Here is a 22,761-nt window from a genome sequence, read left to right as displayed (position 1 = left end):
TTGAAGCCACAACACGCACAACCTTGAGGCGGATGGGCTACAACAGCAGAAGACCCCACCGGGTACCACTCATCTCCACTACAAATAGGAAAAAGAGGCTACAATTTGCACGAGCTCACCAAAATTGGACTGTTGAAGACTGGAAAATTGTTGCCTGGTCTGATGAGTCTCGATTTCTGTTGAGACATTCAAATGGTAGAGTCCGAATTTGGCGTAAACAGAATGAGAACATGTATCCATCCTCTGATGGCTACTTCCAGCAGGATAATGCACCATGTCACAAAGCTCAAATCATTTCAAATTGGTTTCTTGAACATGACAATGAGTTCACTGTACTCAAATGGCCCCCACAGTCACCAGATCTCAACCCAATAGAGCATCTTTGGAATGTGGTGGAACGGGAGCTTCGTGCCCTGGATGTGCATCCCTCAAATCTCCATCAACTGCAAGATGCTATCCTATCAATATGGGCCAACATTTCTAAAGAATGCTATCAGCACCTTGTTGAATCAATGCCACGTAGAATTAAGGCAGTTCTGAAGGCAAAAGGGGGTCAAACACCGTATTAGTATGGTGTTCCTAATAATTCTTTAGGTGAGTGTATATGCTGTGAACTGTGAATAGTAATGCTTTCTAGTGCAATGTTTTTTTTTTTCTAGTGTAATGCTTTAGTTTAAATGTCAGTTCTTGTTCCTCTGTCCATGGCATCTAGGATTGCTCCAAACAACATTTCATTGTATTGTACATTGTATTACATTGTATTGTACAGTGACAATAAAGGCATCTTATTATTTACCCCCTTCTTGACCAGGCTTAAAGAGGACCTTTCACCGATTATTACACTATGAACTAACTATACAGACATGTAGAGCGGCGCCCAGGGATCTCACTGCACTTACTATTATCCCTGGGCGCCGCTCCGTTCTCCCTTTATGCCCTCCGGTATCTTCGCTCAGTAAGTTATAGTAGGCGGAGATTCCAGTCACTAAGTTATGGTAGGCGGAGTCTGCCCTTGTTCTGCTCTAGCGCTGGCCAATCGCAGCGCAGAGCTCACAGCCTGGGAGGTTATTTTCTCCCAGGCTGTGAGCTCTGCAATGCGATTGGCCAGCGCTACAGAAGAACAAGGGCGGACTCCGCCTACCATAACTTAGGGAACGGAGATACCGGGGGGCATAGCAGGAGAACGGAGCGGTGCCCAGGGATAATAGTAAGTGCAGTGAGATCCCCGGGCGCCGCTCTACATGTCTGTATAGTTAGTTCATAGTGTAATAATCGGTGAAAGGTCCTCTTTAATTTTGCAATTCTGACATGTGTCACTTTATGTGGTAATAACTTTGGAACGCTTTTAGTTATCCAAGCCATTCAGAGATTGTTTTCTCGTGACACATTGTACTTCATGTTAATGGTAAATTTGAGTCAATATTTTTAACTTTATTTATAAAAAAAATCTAAAAGTTAACGAAAATTTGAAAAAATTCACAGTTTCCTAAATTTGAATCTCTCTGCTTTCAAGACAGATAGTGATACCTCATAAATTATTAATCTACTTTATGTTGGCATAATTTTGGTAATGTAATTTTATTTTTTTAGGACGCTATAAGGTTTAGAGTTTTAGAAGCAATTTTTGAAATTTTTAAGAAAATTTCCAAAGTCAGCTTTTTTAACCGCCTCCGGACCGCCTAACGCAGGATCGCCTTCCGGAGGCGGCAGCGCTGCGCAGAGTCACGCATATACGCGTCATCTCGCGAGACGCGAGATTTCGCTCAAAGCCGGCCTGCGCATGCGCATCGCGGGCCGGCATGATTTAAAGAACAATTTCGTCACCAGCCTGCCAGCATTGATCATCGGCTGGCAGGCTGGCGATTTTCAAAAAATCCAATCACAAGCTATATAACAGATCATATTAGTAAATATGATCTGTTATATGGCTTCTCTGCTCCTCTGCTGGTCCTTTTCGTCGGTTGGATCCAGCAGAGGAGCAGACTTCACAGTGAGTAGCACCAACACTACACCTTAGCCCCAGATCACCCCCCTGCACCCCAATTAACCCTTTGATCACCCCTGTCAATCACTAGTGAAAGACAAAAAGTGATCAGTGTAAACTGTCACTTTTTTTTTTCACTAGTATTGGCTGTTAGGTTTTAGGGATAGTTTAGGCCCCTTGGTTAGGTAGTTTAGCGTCAGTTAGCGCCCACCCCACCGCACCGCAGTCACTTATTCGCTGATTAGCGTATCGCTAATCAGCATTTGTACTTTTATAGTATCTGTAAGTGATCAAAACTGATCACGGTCAGATCTATAATAGTATTAGTGTCACTTTAGTTCGCCCTCCACCCAAAACGCAGTGTTTGCCCGATCAGGCCTGATTGGTCGCCCACACGTGCGTTCACCCACGCCCGCCCCACCGTAGTGACAAAAAATATATATTTTTTGATCACTGCACATTCACTTTACACGCACTGCGGCGATAAAAAAAATCCGTTTTGATATTTTTTATCAACCGCAGCGGCCTCCGGTACTTCGCTAGCCTCCCCTTTGTAAGACAGGTTTGCTTTTTTTCTTGGGTAGTCTCAGGGAATACCCCTAAATTTAGTAGTCCAAAATGTCAAACAAGGGGGTATTCTTCTGAAGAGGCCTACAGGATTCTGACCCAGTCGGATGAGGAATGGGAACCCTCATCTGACGAATCTAGCGGGTCAGAATATGAACCTGTGGAAAGCAGTGGCTCTCTGACCCAAAGTTCGGACGAGGAGGTGGAGGTCCCTGATAGAACCAGGCGTACCCGGCCCCGTGTCGCTAGACCACAGGTTATGCAGGATCCGCTTCAAGAGCAGCAGAGTGGGGCTGTCGCTGCCAGATCACGTGGTGAGGCATACACCAGCAGCGCAGCCCTACCTGGACCTAGTACCAGCACTGCCGTACAACATGGTGACGTGGCGAGCACCAGAAGGGCAGTTGAAGCTGATACGGTGGCATGTGCAATAGATACCCCGTCGCAGCCACCACACAGACAGGCCCGTAGAGCCCCTAGAATCCCTGAGGTGCTGGCAAACCCTGATTGGCAGTCGCCAACTTCAGCCGCACCTGTAGTTCCCCCTTTCACCGCCCAGTCTGGAGTTCGGGTTGAGACGGCTCATATCGGTTCGGCCCTGGGATTTTTTGAGCTGTTCTTGACTGCGAAGCTCTTGGACTTAGTCGTGGCAGAGACAAACCGGTATGCCACACAATTTATATCCGCCAACCCGGGAAGCTATTATGCCCAGCCTTTCCGGTGGAAACCAGTCCAAGTTTCCGAAATTAAAATTTTTCTGGGCCTTCTCCTCAACATGGGTCTAACTAAAAAGCATGAATTGCGGTCATATTGGTCCACGCACCCGATTCACCACATGCCCATGTTCTCTGCTGCTATGTCCAGGGCACGATTTGAGGCCATCCTCCGTTTCCTGCATTTTAGCGACAACACCACCTCCCGTCCCAGAGGCCACCCAGCTTTTGACCGGCTCCACAAAATTCGGCCCCTCATAGACCACTTCAACCAGAAATTTGCAGATTTGTATACCCCCGAGCAAAACATCTGCATAGACGAGTCCCTAATACATTTTACCGGGCGCCTTGGCTTCAAACAATACATCCCAAGCAAGCGTGCCCGGTATGGGGTCAAATTGTATAAGCTCTGTGAAAGGGCCACAGGCTATACCCACAAATTTCAGATCTATGAGGGAAAAGATCAGACCCTGGTGCCGGTCGGTTGCCCTGACTACCTGGGGAGCAGTGGGAAGACAGTCTGGGACTTGGTGTCACCCTTATTTGGCAAGGGGTACCATCTTTATGTGGACAATTTCTACACAAGTGTGGGCCTCTTTAGGCATTTGTTTCTAGAACGGATTTGCGCCTGTGGCACCGCGCGAACTAGTCGCGTGGGCTTCCCCCAACGGCTCGTTACCACCCGTCTTGCAAGGGGGGAGAGGGCTGCCTTGTGTAACGAAGAACTGCTCGCGGTGAAATGGAGAGACAAGCGTGACGTTTACATGCTCTCCTCCATTCACGCAGACACGACAATCCAAATTGAGCGAGCAACCCGTGTCATTGAAAAGCCCCTCTCAGTCCACGACTATAATTTGCTCATGGGAGGGGTGGACTTCAATGACCAGATGTTGTCTCCGTATTTAGTTTCCCGACGCACCAGACGCTGGTATAAGAAGGTGTCTGTATATTTGATTCAATTGGCTCTGTACAATAGTTTTGTTCTCTACAGTAAGGCTGGGAGAACAGGATCCTTCCTCAAATTCCAGGAAGAGATCTTCGAGAACCTCCTGTATCCAGAAGGTTCCGTGGCCCCATCCACCAGTGTAGTTAGCCGTCTACACAAGCGGCATTTCCCCAGTGTCGTTCCTGGTACCTCAACCCAACCGTCACCTCGAAAAAGATGTCGTGTCTGTAGCAGGAGTGGAATAAGGCGTGACACCCGCTATTTCTGTCCTGACTGTCCTGACCACCCTGCCCTATGCTTTGGTGAGTGTTTCCGGAAGTACCACACACAGGTACACCTAGCATAGGGATTGCATCTCACAGGACAGGCACACAGGGCTATTAGGGCCCTTTTACTCACAGCTGCTGCAAACCTCTCCTTTCACCTGGGATAAAGTGCATAACGTACTTCGCCACATATTTGGGCGATTTGCGCTTTGCACATTGTCCCATGGGGAAGGAGAGGTTTGTTCTATAAAAGGTAAAAAAAAACTAAACAAAAAAAAAAAATACCGGTAAGTAAAAAAGTTAACGTTCAGTTAAAAAAGTTAAAAAAAGTTTATATGTTTGGTTCAAAAGTTAATAAATTTATTGCGTTGCGGCCTGGTTTTTTCTTTTTTGTTTTGTTTCTTTTACCTTCCAGGTGGACCAACCGATCGACTAGCTGCAGCCCTGATGTGCATTCTGACAGAAGCATTGCGCTGCTGTCAGATTAGACGCAAGTCGGTGTATGCGGCGCTGCAAGACGAGATTTCTCCTCTGCAGTAAAAGATACGTTTGCCGAGGCATATGAGCTGAGGAGGTGGCGGTGTTCATATACTTTGGCAAACACTTTGTATATATATAAAAAAAAAAATCCTGGCAAGGATTTATTCATCCACATCGATTGATGTGAATGGAGAAATCTGGTTTGCCATGGCATACGAGCTAAGCGGAGCTCCTATGTCCTGGCAGACGCCTTTCCCCTCCTTTTTCTTTTTTTGGCAGAGATTTTTTCATCCACATTGATCGATGCGAATGCAGAAATCTGTGCCGTTCATTTTTTTCTTTCAGCCCAGAGGCTGAACGGAAAAAAAAATCTCATTACCCGTATGCTCAATATAAGGAGAATAGCAGAAACTCCTAATGCTGGGCATACATGTAATGATTGCGGAGACCCTCAAATGCCAGGGCAGTACAAACACTAGGGATCGACCGATATTGATTTTTTAGGGCCGATACCGATACCGATAATTTGTGAACTTTCAGGCCGATAGCCGATAATTTATACCGATATTCTGGGAATTTTCATTTTTGAGAAAAAAAAAAAATTCCTACACAAATCTGCTGAAAATTAATATGTTTATTGTTAATGTGTATTTTTTTTGTTTATTGTTAATGTGTATTTTTTTTTTATAAATCTTTTTCATTTATACTTAATATTTTTGTGTTTTTTTTTTACTAACTTTTAACCCCCTTAGGGACTAGAACCCTTGTCCTATTCCCCCTGATAGATCTCTATCAGGGTGAATAGGATCTCACACTGTCCCTGCTGCTCTGTGCATAGTGCACACAGCAGCATGGAGCTGAACATGGCAGCCAGGGCTTCAATAGCGTCCTGGCTGCCATGGCAACCGATCGGAGCCCCAGGCTTACACAGCTGGGGCTCCGATCGGAGGAGCAGGGGAGAGGGGATCCTGTGGCCACTGCCACCAATGATTAATACTGGGTGGGGGGGGGGGCGCACTGCGCCACCAATGATTAATACTGGGGGGCTTGGGGGGGCGCACTGCGCCACCAATGAAGATAAGTCTATCGATCATTCATATACAGGAGGCGGGAGCTGGCTGCAGAATCACATAGCCGGCTCCCGACCTCTATCAGCGGTAGCTGCGATCCGCGGCACCTGAGGAGTTAACTACCGCGGACCGCAGCTAGTACCGCTCATAGAGGTCGGGAGCCGGCTATGTGATTCTGCAGCCAGCTCCCGCCTCCTCTATATGAATGAATGAAAGGCTTATCTTCATTGGTGGCGCAGCGGCCACAGCCCCTCCCCTCCTCTTATGTTCTATCCCCTCATTGGCGGCAGCGGCAGCAGCAGCACAGGGGGAGGAGACACTGCTTCCTTCTCCCCTGTGCTGCGGAGGGAACACAGAGAGCGCTGTCAGCAGCGCGTTCTGTGTTCCCCATACGTTATCGGTATATCGGCAAAATAGATGCCGATACCGATAACGTTCAAAATCCTCAATATCGGCCGATAATATCGGCCAAACCGATAATCGGTCGATCCCTAACAAACACCCCACAAATGACCCCAATTTGGAAAGAAGACACCCCAAGGTATTTGTTGAGAGGCTTATTGAGTCCATGAAAGATTGAAATTTTTGTCCCAAGTTAGCGGAAAGGGAGACTTTGTGAGAAAAAAAAATAAAAAAAATCAATTTCCGCTAACTTGTGCCAAAAATTTTTTTTTTCTATGAACTCGCCATGCCCCTCATTGAATACCTTGGGGTGTCTTCTTTCCAAAATGGGGTCACATGTGGGGTATTTATACTGCCCTGGCATTTTAGGGGCCCCAAAGCGTGAGAAGAAGTCTGGTATCCAAATGTCTAAAAATGCCCTCCTAAAAGGAATTTGGGCCCCTTTGCCCACCTAGGCTGCAAAAAAGTGTCACACATGTGGTATCTCCGTATTCAGGAGAAGTTGGGGAATGTGTTTTGGGGTGTCATTTTACATATACCCATGCTGGGTGAGATAAATATCTTGGTCAAATGCCAACTTTGTATAAAAAAATGGGAAAAGTTGTCTTTTGCCAAGATATTTCTCTCACCCAGCATGGGTATATGTAAAATGACACCCCAAAACACATTCCCCAACTTCTCCTGAATACGGAGATACCACATGTGTGACACTTTTTTGCAGCCTAGGTGGGCAAAGGGGCCCACACTCCAAAGAGCACCTTTCGGATTTCACAGGTCATTTACCTACTTACCACACATTTGGGCCCCTAGAATGCCAGGGCAGTATAACTACCCCACAAGTGACCCCATTTTGGAAAGAAGACACCCCAAGGTATTCCGTGAGGGGCATGGCGAGTTCCTAGAATTTTTTATTTTCTGTCACAAGTTAGTGGAAAATGATGATTTTTTTTTTTTCTTACAAAGTCTCATATTCCACTAACTTGTGACAAAAAATAAAAACTTCCATGAACTCACTATGCCCATCAGCGAATACCTTGGGGTGTCTTCTTTCCAAAATGGGGTCACTTGTGGGGTAGTTATACTGCCCTGGCATTCTAGGGGCCCAAATGTGTGGTAAGGAGTTTGAAATCAAATTCTGTAAAAAATGACCAGTGAAATCCGAAAGGTGCTCTTTGGAATATGGGCCCCTTTGCCCACCTAGGCTGCAAAAAAGTGTCACACATCTGGTATCTCCGTTTTCAGGAGAAGTTGGGGAATGTGTTTTGGGGTGTCATTTTACATATACCCATGCTGGGTGAGAGAAATATCTTGGCAAAAGACAACTTTTCCCATTTTTTTTATACAAAGTTGGCATTTGACCAAGATATTTATCTACTTTCCGAAATGGGGTCATTTGTGGGGTGTTTGTACTGTCTGGGCATTGTAGAACCTCAGGAAACATGACAGGTGCTCAGAAAGTCAGAGCTGCTTCAAAAAGCGGAAATTCACATTTTTGTACCATAATTTGTAAACGCTATAACTTTTACCCAAACCATTTTTTTTTTTTACCCAAACATTTTTTTTTTATCAAAGACATGTAGAACAATATATTTAGAGCAAAATTTATATATGGATCTCGTTTTTTTTGCAAAATTTTACAACTGAAAGTGAAAAATGTCATTTTTTTGCAAAAAAATCGTTAAATTTCGATTAATAACAAAAAAAGTTAAAATGTCAGCAGCAATGAAATACCACCAAATGAAAGCTCTATTAGTGAGAAGAAAAGGAGGTAAAATTCATTTGGGTGGTAAGTTGCATGACCGAGCAATAAACGGTGAAAGTAGTGTAGGTCAGAAGTGTAAAAAGTGGCCTGGTCTTTCAGGGTGTTTAAGCCATGGGGGCTGAGGTGGTTAAGTTCAGTTCTGAAGTCACTTTGTGGGGCTTACATAATAGAACCAACCCATAAATTACCCCATGGAAGACCCAACAGCTCCTGAACTCCCCCGGCCCCGGCGGTCACTTGATCACCAGGCCGGGACAGGAAGCGGAACATCGCTTCCTTGCTGTATACACAGCGCTCATTGAGGGCTGTGTATACAGCAATCTAGAAAGCAGGGACACCTAGGAATGGTCCCTGCCTTCTCCCTGGAGTGCCCTGCTGTCACTGACAGCGGGCCCCCCACTCGGCAGCTGCACAATTAGCGTGCAGCTGCCATCTCTGAAAAGACGTTCCAGAACGTCCATTCAGAGATAAACCTGACCGCCCAGGACCCTTATAGTCAATGGGTGGTTGGGAAGTGGTTAAAGTGGGCTGCGAGGGGCCCGGAATGCTTGTCTTACCCTCAGTCAGTCACAGAGTGACATGTCGGCCAGCTCTCGTGACTGACTGGGGGTAAGAGAAGCCTCAGTCAGTCAGTTTGTAGCTGCAGCTGACCCTCAGACAGCACAGTGCTGGGTCTGACTGTGGAGCCACAGAAAAGGAAGACACCCCAGCGTCCATCCAGGCCCTATGCCAGCTGGAGGACAGGGTGCCAGGAAACCGGACTGTCTGGCCTAAAGCCAGACGTCTGGCCACCTCATAATGCCCTCTGATTACCCCTCCTATAAGGTGGTATTAGAGGGCATTACAGGCAGAGGAGGTGTAAAAGGACAGAAGAAGAACTCTCAGCAGGTCCAGACTATTATGTGATATCAGAGGACATTACAGGAGGAGAAGGTATAAGAGGTGGGAACTACAACTCTCAGCAGGTCCAGTCTATTATTTGATATCAGAGGACATTACAGGAGGAGGAGATATAAGAAAAGAGAGCTAGAACTCTCAGCATGTTGTCACGGACGTTCCCGCGACATGCGGAAGGAGATCGGTGAGACTGGCAACACGTGGTTTGATCTGACGTGTTTTCCGTTTAGATCAAATGACGTCTGTGTTGTTTCTGGTGCTTGCCACACCTTCCTTCCCCAGGTGTGGCTATTATGGTCATTTAACCGTCTCTATTTATTGTTGTTTCTCCCACTATGCTATGTGGTTTATAGCTTCAGTTTAAGGCTACTTTCACACTTGCGTTCGGAGCGGATCCGTCTGGTGTCTGTACAGACGGATCCGCTCCTATAATGCAAACGATGGGATCCGTTCAGAACGGATCCGTCTGCATTATATTTCATAAAAAAATCTAAGTGTGAAAGTTAGTCAGACGGATCCGTCCAGACTTTACATTGAAAGTCAATGGGGGATGGATCCGTTTGAAAATTGCACCATATTGTGTCAACTTCAAACGGATCCGTCCCCATTGACTTACATTGTAAGTCTGGACGGATCCGTTTGGCTCTGCACGGCCAGGCGGACACCCGAACGCTGCAAGCTGCGTTCGGGTGTCCGCCTGCTGAGCGGAACGGAGGCCAAGCGGAGCCAGACTGAGGCATTCTGAGCGGATCCGCATCCACTCAGAATGCATTGGGGCCGTACGGATCAGTTCGGGGCCGCTTGTGAGAGCCTTTAAACGGAACTCACAAGCGGAACCCCGAACGCTAGTGTGAAAGAAGCCTGAGTTGTGGATAGCTAGTGTGTGGATCTCGGCTGAGTTCTTGGTGCTGCCATAGCCACTTGAAGTTAAGTGTTTTCTTTCCCTTTTGTATTTTGTTTGGGTTATTTTGTGTGTTGCAGTTCCCTGTCATTTGTATTAAGGTCTGAGGGAGACTCCTGTTCGTCCTTCCTTTTGGAGGAACAGGTTGTCTCAGTCCTGACATTAGTACCAGGGTCCTATAGGGTGAGTTAGGACATTAGGTATTCCTGTGTATGAACTCACCTACCTCTGGGGTCTGTTCATACTGGTAGTCAGTCAGGACTTTGATTAGGGTATTACTAGGAGGTGTCCATCTCTTTTCCCTAGTTACCAGGTCTTATTTCCTCACCCCTTTCCTTCCTTCCTATGTTCGGTTTGGTGTTTCCCTCCCACACCCGAATGTGACACATGTCCAGACTATTATGTGATATCAGTGGACATTACAGGCAGAGGAGGTATAAAAGGAGGGAACTACCATATCCTGTCTATAAAGTGGACATTTGCTTCACCCCAAAAGCTGGACATTGTAGGCCATGCCCCCATCCTGCTAAGCCATGCCCCAAATCCCCCAAGCCATGCCCCTGCTTACCAGCAAAATAAAAAAAAGGACTGGAAGACCTGAAGGTGGGCTGCGTGGGGCCCGGAGTGCTTCTCTCACCCTCAGTCATTGACAGAGTGACATGTCGGCCGGCTCTAGTGACTGATTGGGGGGTAAGAGAAGCCTCGGTCAGTCAGTTTGTAGCTGCAGCTCATGCTCAGACAGCACAGTGCTGGGTCTGACTGTGGAACCACCGAAAAGGATACACCCCAGCATCTATCCAGGCCCTATGCCAGATGGAGGACAAGGAGTCGGGAAACAGTACTATCTGTCTGTCCTTCTACTTTCTGATTCTTGTATAGCCCCTTCTTGGTGTACCACAGAAACATTATTTAGGCTTTCCTTAGGTCATATTAGTTGAACACCATAGGGTTGTATTTTGTAAGCTCTGTAAGGCGGTATTATTTGGCTTTGTATTATTTTATTTTTTTTGTATTATGGGCCTGACCAACAGGCTGCTTGTCAGCATAATGCACTACAAATAACCTTATCAGGGGAGCGTGGCTTGCTCATGTCGGCATAGGACACTTGGAAGACTAGCTCTCCCGACATCCCTGTGAAAACCGCTATTCCAGCGCTTCAGCTCACTCACCTTCCCTTTAGATGGGGCGCAAAACGATCAGAGGTCCCCCCGAGAGTGACCAGCAGCCGGAAAACACTGGAACGCTCCTCTCCCTCGGATAGAGAATCGGGGAGTCTGTCTTCAGGTACCTCCACAGGGGAGTGGGATCTCCGCTCCTGATTGCTAGCCCTCCCACAAAGGATGACCTGGAAAGGTCTGTCTATCGGAACTTAGAACAGACTTAGCGCTCCGAAATGGAGACACTCAAAGGGGAGATAAAGCATCTGGGAAACCGAGTGGAGGCCTCTGAGAGGGTTCAGGAGGCTATTCAGGGTCACTTAAAGGACCATCACGCGGTTTTGACGGCTCATACGCAACAAATCTCTCATCTGCTGATGATATAGAGAACAGTTACCGCAGGAACAACCTGCGCATACGAGGGGTTGCAGAGTCGGTTGCTACCACTGACCTGGAGGCCACGATACAATCCTTATTTGGCTCCATCTTAGGGAATTCGACCCCAGTGCCCATTGAGCTAGACTGCGTTCACAGAACACTAGGCCCCAGATCTAATGATGCGGCCAGGCCAAGAGATATTGTTTGCCGCGTACATTTTTTCAAGATCAAAGTGGACATTCTGAGCACTGCCAGGCGAGCGGCACAGGCTGGAGGTGGGGGCTCTCCCGTACAAATCCTCCCGGACCTCTCAAGATGGACCCCTCATTACTGAAGGAAAAGCTGCAAAAAAAGGGGGTTAGTCAGCACCTCCCAGTGCGCAGGTGCACGCTGCCATGGCAAAGACCTAGAAGAAAAAAGACAATGCAGCAGCACCCTGCAAATCAGATAAAGTACAACAATGCCATAGTCACAAAAATAATGATTACAAAAATTATGGTGCTAATGCTACGCTTATTTATAAAGTGAGATGCTTGGCCAATGCATTTTGTACAAAACCATCTGAGCCCGTCTGCCGTACGTCAAGGCGATCTCTGTTTGACGTATAAAGTATAAAGCTGTAGCCTGCTCTCACTACAATCATTGGAAGCTGTCTAGCACCAGGAAAGGTATAGAGTGGGCTCGGCATGCATGTTGGTACCTGCATCCCTTGTAATGGAGGCCATTATGGCACAAAAAATGGAAAAAGGCAGAGTGGATCCAACATGCATGTGGATCCAACACTCCCTGAATTTTATGGCGGCCATTTACTATGCTGGAGATGTGGCACTCCAGCGAGTCGTGCACTCCTGATTAGCCTGTCTGCCCCATAGGCTGATTTTAATTACTTTCAGTATAAAGCTGTAGCCTGCTCTCACTACATTCGTTGGAAGCTGTCTAGCACCAGGAAAGGTATAGAGTGGGCTCGGCATGCATGTTGGTACCTGCATCCCTTGTAGTGGAGGCCATTATGGCACAAAAAATGGAAAAAGGCAGAGTGGATCCAACATGCATGTGGATCCAACAATCTCTGAATTTTATGGCGGCCATTATGGCGCATAACAGGTAGTATTTAGTGTTAGGACCCGTCTAACAGAGATCGCCTTGACGTACGGCAGACGGGCTCAGATGGTTTTGTACAAAATGCATTGGCCAAGCATCTCACTTTATAAATAAGCGTAGCATTAGCACCATAATTTTTGTAATCATTATTTTTGTGACTATGGCATTGTACTTTATCTGATTTGCAGGGTGCCTTTGCATTGTCTTTTTTTCTTCTACTGAAAGAAAAGGACATCATCTATAGATGAGGGTACCCATTCCAGCTTAATGCCAAGAAGGATGGCCGGTCGGCGACGTTTAGAGATCCGGAGGACTTACCTACGTTTCTGGAGACTTTCTCGCTGCCAACGGTTTTATTGCCCGAGTGGCCAACAATACCACTTCCAGCTCCTCTTCCTTCCAGGGAACGTTGGTCCCAGGTGTCGCCCAGGGCCTCCAAGCAGAAGAAGGCACCGTGACTGTTGTCCCTCTATACTCTAGGCTTGAGTTTGCAAGCTTGGCTCCTGCTCGCAATCTTTGGTGGGCTGAGCCAGTTTCCCAATAATATTGTTATTTTATGAGGTCTCTGCCATCCTAGTGTACCTCCGTTAGGTTCAGTGAGTCTTTGTATGTAGGGACTCTGCGGTGGAAGAGGGGGGTCATGCTCTCATTATATCAGGTTTTTGATAGCGAAGGGATGGGGGCCCTTCGCATACACGGGGCTTCCTTTTCTCCCACGGTTATATTAGGTAGCAGGTGGTTTTTTTTTCCCCCCTCACTGGCTGCTAGCTTGTGTACACCTATACCACAGTACCATTGGTACACCATGGTATTTTTCTTGTTCATTTGTGTGTCTTGTCTCCCCTGGTATGTGGTGTCCTCCCTCATGTGTCATCCACCCTCCCATATTCCTTGGTGTCTATGCCCTTTGCCTGTTCGCTCGCTAACAGTGCTATGACTTCTATCAAGACGTGCTCGTACAATACGAATGGCCTGAATGATCCGGCCAAAAGGAACCAGATTTTGTATAGCCTCCACAAGCAGAAGGTGGGTATTGCCCTCCTGCAGGAGACGCATTTTAAGTCAGGACACATTACTGCATGTAAAAACAGGTACTTCTCGATGTGGGCTCATAGCACTTATGATGATTCCAAATCCAGAGGAGTGTCTATTGCAATACATGAAACAGTTCCTTGCACCATTCTGAATACTGTACATGATTGTCGAGGTAGATATTTATTCTTGAAAGTATCCATATCCTCAAGAGTTCTTGTGATTGCTAATGTATACTTCCCCAATACAGGTCAGCTGACTTTTGCATCTGAGGCCTTTGCAGCTCTGGAAGATTTTGCGGATGGTCTCCCAATCATTATGGGCGGGGATATTAATCTCCCCCTTAAATTACATTAAGAAAGACTGGCTCGTCACCTAGATTGGGGATGCGCTTTTTAACAAGATCCAAGCTAAGAGGGGGAATGGGAGTTCCGGATATACAACTATACCATAGAGCGGCGATCCTCTCCTATGTGTTGGACTGGTTCCACAGTAATTCCTCCAAGAGGTTGGTCCAGTTTGAAAGGCAAGAGTTGGGTTTCCCGTTTCAGGATCTATTGTGGATTTCCAAATCACACAGACCTGATTACCTTCTATTTCTCACCAATGGGGTGCTGCAGATTTGGGACAAATGCGCTGTACCTCCTAGGGTGCACTTCCTTACCAGGTCCCATGACACCTATTTTCAACAACCCTAGCTTCCCAATGGGAATGAGCCAATAGTCGTTGTTGGGCATTCGTAGGGAGGAGAATATAAGGGTACACTAGTTAGTACTGAAAACAGTAATACTACGCCTAGACTCCTTCTCTGGGCAGACTGACAGGGGGGCCTGGTTCCAGTAAATTTGCATTAGGAAGTTCATATCCTCTCTAGGGCCCATTTCCACCCTATCTAGAGACCTTACGGCCTTTGAATCTTTGTGTCTCCAGGAGTCTCCACCTACCCATTTGGTGTCTCTGGTCTATGGGCTGCTGCAGGAGAGTGGGGGACCTCCATCTTCTTTGCCATATGTAAAGGCTTGGGAGAAGGAACTGGGGAAAAATTTCTTTGCGGAACAGTGGATAAAAGCATTCACCCTGTCCCAGTCTTCTGTCAGCTGTGGTTTGAAAGAAACAAAATTCAAGATTATGTCCAGATGTTATAGGACGCCAGCTGTCTTGGATTCCTTCTACCCGACCTGCTCGGACTTATGTTGGAGATGTGGAAGAGAGAGGGGTACTATGTCTCACATTTGGTGGTAGTGTTCTAAAGTGTCCCCATTTTGGGAGGCATTGAACGACCTATACAATCAGGTTACAGGTACTTCAACACAATGGACCCTGGAGGGGAGCCTGCTATCCATACTTCCCGGGCCCATTCAAACGTTAAAGAAGGGCCTTTCTGAGATTTTTTGTGCAGGCCGCGAGTTTGGTTGTGCCTGGACACTGGAAGTCTCGGGACGTCCCACACGTTAAAGAATGGTTAGACACTTTTGAAAAAATACGTAGGATGGAAGAAATATTGGCTGCAGATGAAGGTACCGATAGGAAGTATCTTAAAATGTGGACCCCTTGGATTCTATTCAAGGATGCTCAGACATTCCTTAGTTGGTTAGCTCAAGCTGATAGTAGCGGGTAACTCTGACAGATTCCCACCTTCACACAGTGATACCTTCCCTTTTGTGTTCCCCTTCCCCCTTCCGTCTATTTGGGTGTTGTCAACGTCTTAAGCGTTTTTGCTTTGTGTACTATGCTTTATTATCATTATCTGCTCCATAAGAAGTTATTATAGATTAATGCTGTTCACTTTCAGTATCACGTGCAGTGGCTTCTATGTATTCTGATCCTAATATGATGGAATTATTGTATGTCAGCTGTACCGCTGTTTTCAATATCACTTCCTTATTAAAAGTAATTGAACAACAAATAACCTTAGCAAGAACCTTATTTGTGTGCACCCTCCTCTTGAATGGTTCCTATGAGTGGCTCAGTATCGACCTCCGTCATATAACATTGGTACTTGCCTGCAACCTGCTGGGAGCTGGTATTTTAATGATGATGATTGACCCAAGACGTACATTATTTCCTGTTTGTCTGTACATGATTCACTAGTGAACATTGCCATGATGTGCTATTACTAAGCTAACCATTAAGTCCTCATGCCTGACAACTTGTCTGCTTGCCGCTGACCCTTTTCTTGATTCTGCTATGCCTGTGCTAACATTTGATGCCGCCAGCTATCATATATCCTGTTTTCTATCCTTCTTGTGTCTGACCATGTGTGACTGCTTGCTGATGGATGTGGTGCTATTGTCTGGTGGTGCTGTATTTTTTCCAGAACATGAAAAAAATCTGTCACCAAATACCTGAGTAGTATATCAAATGTAGTTTGGTAGATTTTTTTTAATATAGTCTCCATATCTTTTGTCCCCATTCATTGAAATGCATTCCGTTCCATTTGTTGCGTTCCCATGCTGGACAGAAAAACCCTGCAAGCAGCGTTTTTGAGTGCGTCATGAGATGTGGAGCAAGAGGGATCTGGCATGAAACACAATGTAAGTCAATGGTGCTGGATCCGTTTTCTTGGACACAAAGGAAAACTTACAATCGTGTTAGTGCCGGATCCGTCATGGCTATTTTAGAGATAATACAACCAGATCCGTTCATAACGGATGCAGATGGTTGTATTATCCTAACGGAGGCATTTTTGCTGATCCATGACAGATCCAGCAAAAACGCAGATGTGGAAGTAGCCTATGGGCTTCCTTTGCTGAGAAATCAAGCCTGTTGTGTTATACAAATGAGTTTGGTGCAACAAAGGTGTCACTGTTGCACCTTGAAACACCAAAAGCTCCACTCCCTATCATGGTTAGCCCCACTCCTCAACTTTGAGTGTCAGGGCCAGGCGGTGGCAATGTAATCTCGCCTTCAGGAATCAGTGCATGCACAGTACAGCCCTGATGCTTGCCAGGGCTGAAGTCGTCTGTACTATACAGCCCTGGCAAGCCCTACACAGAGCCAGGTGAGAACACATAGCCACTTCCTGGCCCTGTGACTCAGACCTGGGGAGTGGGGCTAACTGCGATAGGGAGTAGAGCTTTTAGTGCGACGAGGTGCAACGGTGATGCCCTAGTTGCACCGTACTACTCATCTGCATAACAGAAAAGGCCCTGATTTACATGGGGACAACAACATTAGAGAACGACTCTAGCACTTGGTTTACTACTCAGGTATGTGGTGACAGATTTCATTTAAGTCTTGGGGCCAACATAGTAACGAAGAAAAGGAGTGAATAGTCCCCTTGACTTTTTTTTTTATCTATAGGCATCAGCAGCATAAAAGTGCTTATTTTGCCTCATTTTTCAGATTTTACTGGTTGATATAGGATATGAACTGACCCCAAGACACAGGGGATATTTATCAAGACTGGTGCTTTCTGTGCCTGTCTCGATATCTCCTGTGCTGCCAGAGGATGCACCTAATTTATGACGAGGCGCACACCTCATCATAAATTAGGCTACTTTCACACTCAGGTTTTGGGCGGATCCATCATGGATTTGCAAAAACGGATACGTTACAATAATACAACTGCATGCATCCGCCATGAACGGATCCGTTTGTATTTTATGTAACATAGCCAAGACGGATCCGTCATGAACTCCATTGAAAGTCTGGCTCAGTTTCGTCAGGCGGACAGCAAAACGCTACAGCCAGTATTTTGGAGTCCGGCTACAGAGCAGAACGGAGACTGATCGGAGGCAAACGGATGAATTCTGAGTGGATCCTTTTTCATTCAGAATGCATTAGGGCAAAACTGATCCATTTTGGACTGATTGTGAGAGCCCTGAACGGATCTCACAAACGGAAAGCCAAAGCGCTAGTGTGAAAATAGCTTTAGGCGCATCCTCCTGCAGTGTGTGCGCCTAACCAGAAATCTACAACAGCTCAAAGCTGACATAGATTTCTGGCTTCCTTTAGGCTATAAAACTGGCGTGAATGAAGATAAATTTGTTGTGGTGTCTGATTGTGTTCCCTTCCCCACCCCTGCCAGGCCTCTTTTAGAAAAGTGTCAAGGGAGGCGAAAAAGGGGAGATTCCACAATTTTTTTTAAAAGTTGCAGTTCAAATAAAGTCTCACCTGCGAAAAGTCTCACCTCCACTTTTCTGGAGCACAGAGAATGATAAATCTCCCCCAAATTATTACATGAGCTCTATTATTGTTCTAGGTACACCAATTATATACACCCTCTAATGTTTGTAGCAAATGCCTCCATAATAGTATACCTGGCACTCTTGTCCCCGTAACACTGTCAGCCTGCCCCACATGCATTGGCTTCAACGATGCTTACGTGTGACACTGGCTGGGACACTTCGACATTAAATGTCCCAACATTTTGATGACACTGATATTTAGGAACCTTTAACATTAATTTTTTTTTTCAATGTAGAAATTCTAAGGCAAAATCATCTGACCAAAACGTAGATCAAACCTAGACCAAAATGGTGCCCTTTGGTTTATATTGTGTCTGAATCCGGACCGGCAACACCACTGTACTGAGCATATGACTGCTCTTTTTATTGTTTATAAGAAAATGTATATATAGTTGTACATGTCTGGCCATATATTTGACAAAACCACTTTAAACCCAATTCTACCTGATAATGTAGTACCTTGCTGCAGAAGAACACTGGGAGAGGAGGCATTATTTGCAGAAAACCTCTCATTGTCCTACTGCACAAAGATCTTCTTGAGTGATCTTATCTTCAGTTAACTAGTATCACCTAAAGCTACTTTGCAAACACATAAAACAAAGAAAGAATTAAACTGTCCACATTCAAACACCAGAGAGCGCTTCCTTTTAGCAGCAGTTCAAATTCCTGCACACCATCTCCTTATGTAATGGAAAGTAAAGAGTAACTGGGGGCAGAGGTAAAGGGGTAGAAAGTCCACTCTAGTTGTATGGTGTTATTGTGATGAAATTGCTGATACTTCACCGTTATTAGACTAAAGGTCAAACCCGAGTACCCAAACAAACTTTACCTTCCAAATCAGCAACTTTCAGAATAAGCTCAATGTCCTTTCTTTGGTATCTTATTAACAGTACTACTTTAATGCTCTCATTAAGAGAAACAAAATAACAGTTATGCAGGTTTGATACCTTTTAATGGCTAACAAAAATAGAAGTAATGATGTTACATAGAGAGCTTTCGAGACATCACCAGTCCCTTCATCAGGCCTAATACAAGAATTATGTAAAGAAACAGCAATATACAGTTGCAAGAAAAAGTATGTGAACCCTTTGGAATGATATGGATTTCTGCACAAATTGGTCATAAAATGTGATCTGATCTTCATCTAAGTCACAACAATAGACAATTACAGTTTGCTTAACCCCTTAAGGACTTGAGACGTACCGGTACGGCATGGTTCCCGAGTCCTTAACCCCTTAAGGACTTAGGGCGTACGTCCTAAGTTTAAATCGTGATTGTGGCGCCGCGGGGGTTAATTCGAACAGGATGTCCGCTGAAATCATTCAGCCAGTGTCCTGTCACAACGCCCGGGGGGTCATGTGACCCCCCCCCCCCCTGTGTTGGCGATCGATGCAAACCGCAGGTCAATTCAGACCTGCGGTTTGCGGCTTTTACCTGCGGTTGTGGCGGGTGTCGGCGGTGCCATCGGGTCCCCATGCGGCTGTGGGGGGGACCCAATGGCATGAAAGGCAGCGCGATGTCTAAGGAAGGCATCGCGCTGCCTTCCGTTGACGAGCCTGTGAGATCCAGCCCCCTGGATCTCACAGGCAGGAAGCTGTATGAGTAATACACACAGTATTACTCATACAGCCAATGCATTCCAATACAGAAGTATTGGAATGCATTGTAAAGGAATATACCCCCCAAAGTTCAAGTCCCAAAGTGGGACAAAAAATAAAGTGAAAAAAAAAGTTAAAAAAATAGTTTTCCCCCCCAAAAAATTAAAGTTTCAAGTAAAAATAAACAAAAACGTAATATCATATTAGGCATCGCCGCAGCCATATCGACCGGCTCTATAAACATATCACATGACCTAACCCCTCAGATGAACACCGTAAAAAATAAAAAATAAAAACTGTGCTAAATAAACCATTTTTTTGTCACCTTACATCACAAAAAGTACAACAGCAAGCGATCAAAAAGGCATTTGCCCACCAAACTAGTACCAATCTAACCGTCACCTCATCCCACAAAAAATGAGCCCCTACCTGAGACAATCGCCCAAAAAATAAAAAAACTATGGCTCAGAATATGGAGACACTAAAACATCATTTTGTTTGTTTGAAAAAAGCTGTTATAGTGTAAAACTTACAAAATAAAAAAAAGTATACATATTAGGTATCGCCGTGTCCGTATCGACCGGCTCTATAAAATTATCACATGACCTAACCCCTCAGATGAACCCCATCACAAAAAGTGTAATAGCAAGCGATCAAAAAGTCACACGCACCCCAAAATAGTGCCAATAAAACCGTCATCTCATCTTGCAAAAATCATACCCTACCCAAGTTAATCGCCCAGAAACTGAAAAAATGATGGCTCTCAGACTATGGAAACACTAAAACATTATTTTTTTTGCTTCAAAAATGAAATCATTGTGTAAAACTTACATAAATAAAAAAAAAGTATACATATTAGGTATCGCCGCGTCCGTATCGACCGGCTCTATAAAATTATCACATGACCTAACCCCTCAGATGAACACCGTAAAAATAAAAAATAAAAACTGTGCTAAATAAAAAAAAATTGTCACCTTACATCACAAAAAGTGTAATAGCAAGCGATCAAAAAGTCACACGCACCCCAAAATAGTGCCATACCCTACCCAAGGTAATCGCCCAAAAACTGAAAAAACTATGGTTCTCAGCTAGGGGCTGGTGAGAGGCAATGGGGGCTGAAGAGAGGCTTTTGGGGGCTGGTGAGAGGCATTGGGCTCTTATCTGAGGTCTGATTGGGGTCACTGACATTGGAGTCTGAGCTGAGGTCTGATTGGGTTTCTGATCTGAGGTCTTATTAACATTGGGGGTCTTATTGGGGCTGCCAGCTGAGGTCTGATTAACATTGGGGGTCTGATTGGTGGTCTGACCAGAGGTGCGTCTTATAGGTCGAAAAATATGGTAGTTTTCTTCCTCTGCTACCCACTGTGTTCCCTCATAAATTACCATGGCATCGACCTGTAGTTCTGAGCCTTTGTTAGGTCGAGCATGCTCAGTGTGTCGCTATCAATTCTCTAGCTAAATGTCTTGTGAAACAAAGGGAGTGTTAGTGTGCTGGTGATGACTGGACTGTATATCAGGCAGCCAATCAATAAACATTAACACTCACGACAGGAAAGCTAGGGATTGTGGGGATTGTAGTTTTGTGAGGGACGATCAGGCGCCATCACACTCTGTGTGTTGCAGGCTTACACAGGAGCTAGACAAATGGATTGCAAGGTAAAATTAAACTCTGGTTATATGTATAGGTATGGGTTCTGGTTGGGTCACAGCTTGCCGCCTTAATGCAGTTTTTAAAAAATTAAGTTACTTTACCGGAATACCCCTTAAAGGGAACCTGTCACCAGTTTTATGGTGTCCTAACTAAGGGCAACATAAATAAGTGACTGATTCTCTTAGCAAAATGCTGGGTCACTTTCTTTAGTTGACCCAGTCAATCTGCCAACATCTTGTATTGAAAATCTCCAGCTGATAATGATGAATCCTGAATATTCATGAGCTCCTGACTCTCCCCGCCCACCTGCTGCTGAATGACAGTTATTTTCCATATGAATCAGCAGCAGGTGGGCAGGGGAGTGGCTATAGCTCTGAATTAAATATACGCTGGACTCAATGACATCACGCTGGACTCAAATCAGCTCATTAGCATGCAGCATCTTTGTGTGTATATTATGAGGTAACCATCTGTCACACCAGTAAGTGAATATATCTAAGGTACTTTTTAGTAGTTAATGATTGTATATAATTAGTTAGATTATAATCAAATATCCACATGACAGGTTCCCTTTAAAGGGAAGTGTCTTTTCTGCTGCAGCTAAGGGTGCGTGCCCATGCTCTCCCTATCACAACTCAGAAGGCAGTTGAAAATTGAAACTGAGCATGTATGGCCATCTCAGTGAGCCGGACAAGAAGAAAACAAACAGCAGATGGCGCTATACAGATATATTTTATTAAATAACTCAGTGGGTATGATACAGTTTTAATTACATGCATTTACAAAAGAATTCAGATCCATGTGCTGGTTTGAAAACTGTTGAATATTTTTTATGGGACAACCCCTTTAAGTATATCTGTACTTTGTCTCATTCAGCTTTCCCTCAATTCTGTCTTCCCTCAGTCTCCCTGTCCCAGCCTCTGAAAAACACTCCCACAGCATGAGGCTGCCACCTCCATGCTTCATTGTAGGGATGGTATTGGGCGGCGCCTGGTTTTCTCCAAACATGGCTCTTAGAATTGAGGCTAAAAAGTTCAATCTTGGTTTAATCAGACCGGACAATCTTGTTTCTCACAGTCACAGTCTTACAGAGAGTCCTTTTGGTGCTTTCAGGGGCGGATTAGCCATAGACCTTACAGGGAAATTTCCTTGTGGGCCGATGACCAGGGGACCACCTGAGTCCTCCTCACGGCTGGCCAGTGGAAGTTTTTGGGGATGTATTTTGTACTACTGGCAGCAGTATTTTGTGATGGACTGTGGTATTTAGCTTTTTTGGGGTGGTATAATGTGGCCCTGCCTTCCATCACCTTGGACCTGACTACAAAATGTGGGCCACTTTTAGTATTTTTCCAGGGCCACTTTAAGTTCCCAGTCTACCCCTGGGTGCTTGTTTTTTTTTTTGCCAACGTTCATGTGTCTTTTCCTGAGGAGACTCTTCCTTCTGCTCACTGTGCCATAAAGCCCAGATTGGTGGAGTTCTGCAATGATGGTTGATCTTCTGGAAGTTTCTTCCATCTGCACACAGGATCTTTGGAGCTCAGTTAGGGTGATCATTGGGTTTTTGGTCACTTCTCTTACCAAGGCCTTTTTTGCCTGATTACTTAGTTTAGTTGGATGTCCAGCGCTATGAAGAGTCCTGATTGTTTCAAACCTCTACCATTTAAGA

General features: G+C 45.4%; 2 long non-coding RNA genes across 2 annotated transcripts in view; one reads left to right on the top strand and one right to left on the bottom strand.

Moving 5' to 3' along the window:
* Nucleotides 1-7,059: 7,059 nt before the first annotated feature.
* Nucleotides 7,060-22,332, top strand: LOC120989973. Its single transcript, XR_005776348.1, has 3 exons — nt 7,060-7,072; nt 14,373-14,378; nt 22,209-22,332. It is a non-coding gene; the product is annotated as an uncharacterized LOC120989973 (long non-coding RNA).
* The window catches only part of LOC120989974, a 23,649-nt gene continuing 23,128 nt past the window's right edge, over nt 22,241-22,761 (bottom strand). Inside the window, exon 3 of the long non-coding RNA XR_005776349.1 lies at nt 22,241-22,362. This is a non-coding gene — a long non-coding RNA (uncharacterized LOC120989974). The remainder of the gene's footprint in view (nt 22,363-22,761) is intronic.

This window comes from Bufo bufo, chromosome 2, assembly GCF_905171765.1.
Source record: "Bufo bufo chromosome 2, aBufBuf1.1, whole genome shotgun sequence".
Classification (NCBI taxonomy): Eukaryota; Metazoa; Chordata; class Amphibia; order Anura; family Bufonidae; genus Bufo; species Bufo bufo.
The sequence above is the reverse complement of the archived record's forward strand: the minus strand, read 5'-3'. Positions and strand labels throughout refer to the sequence as shown.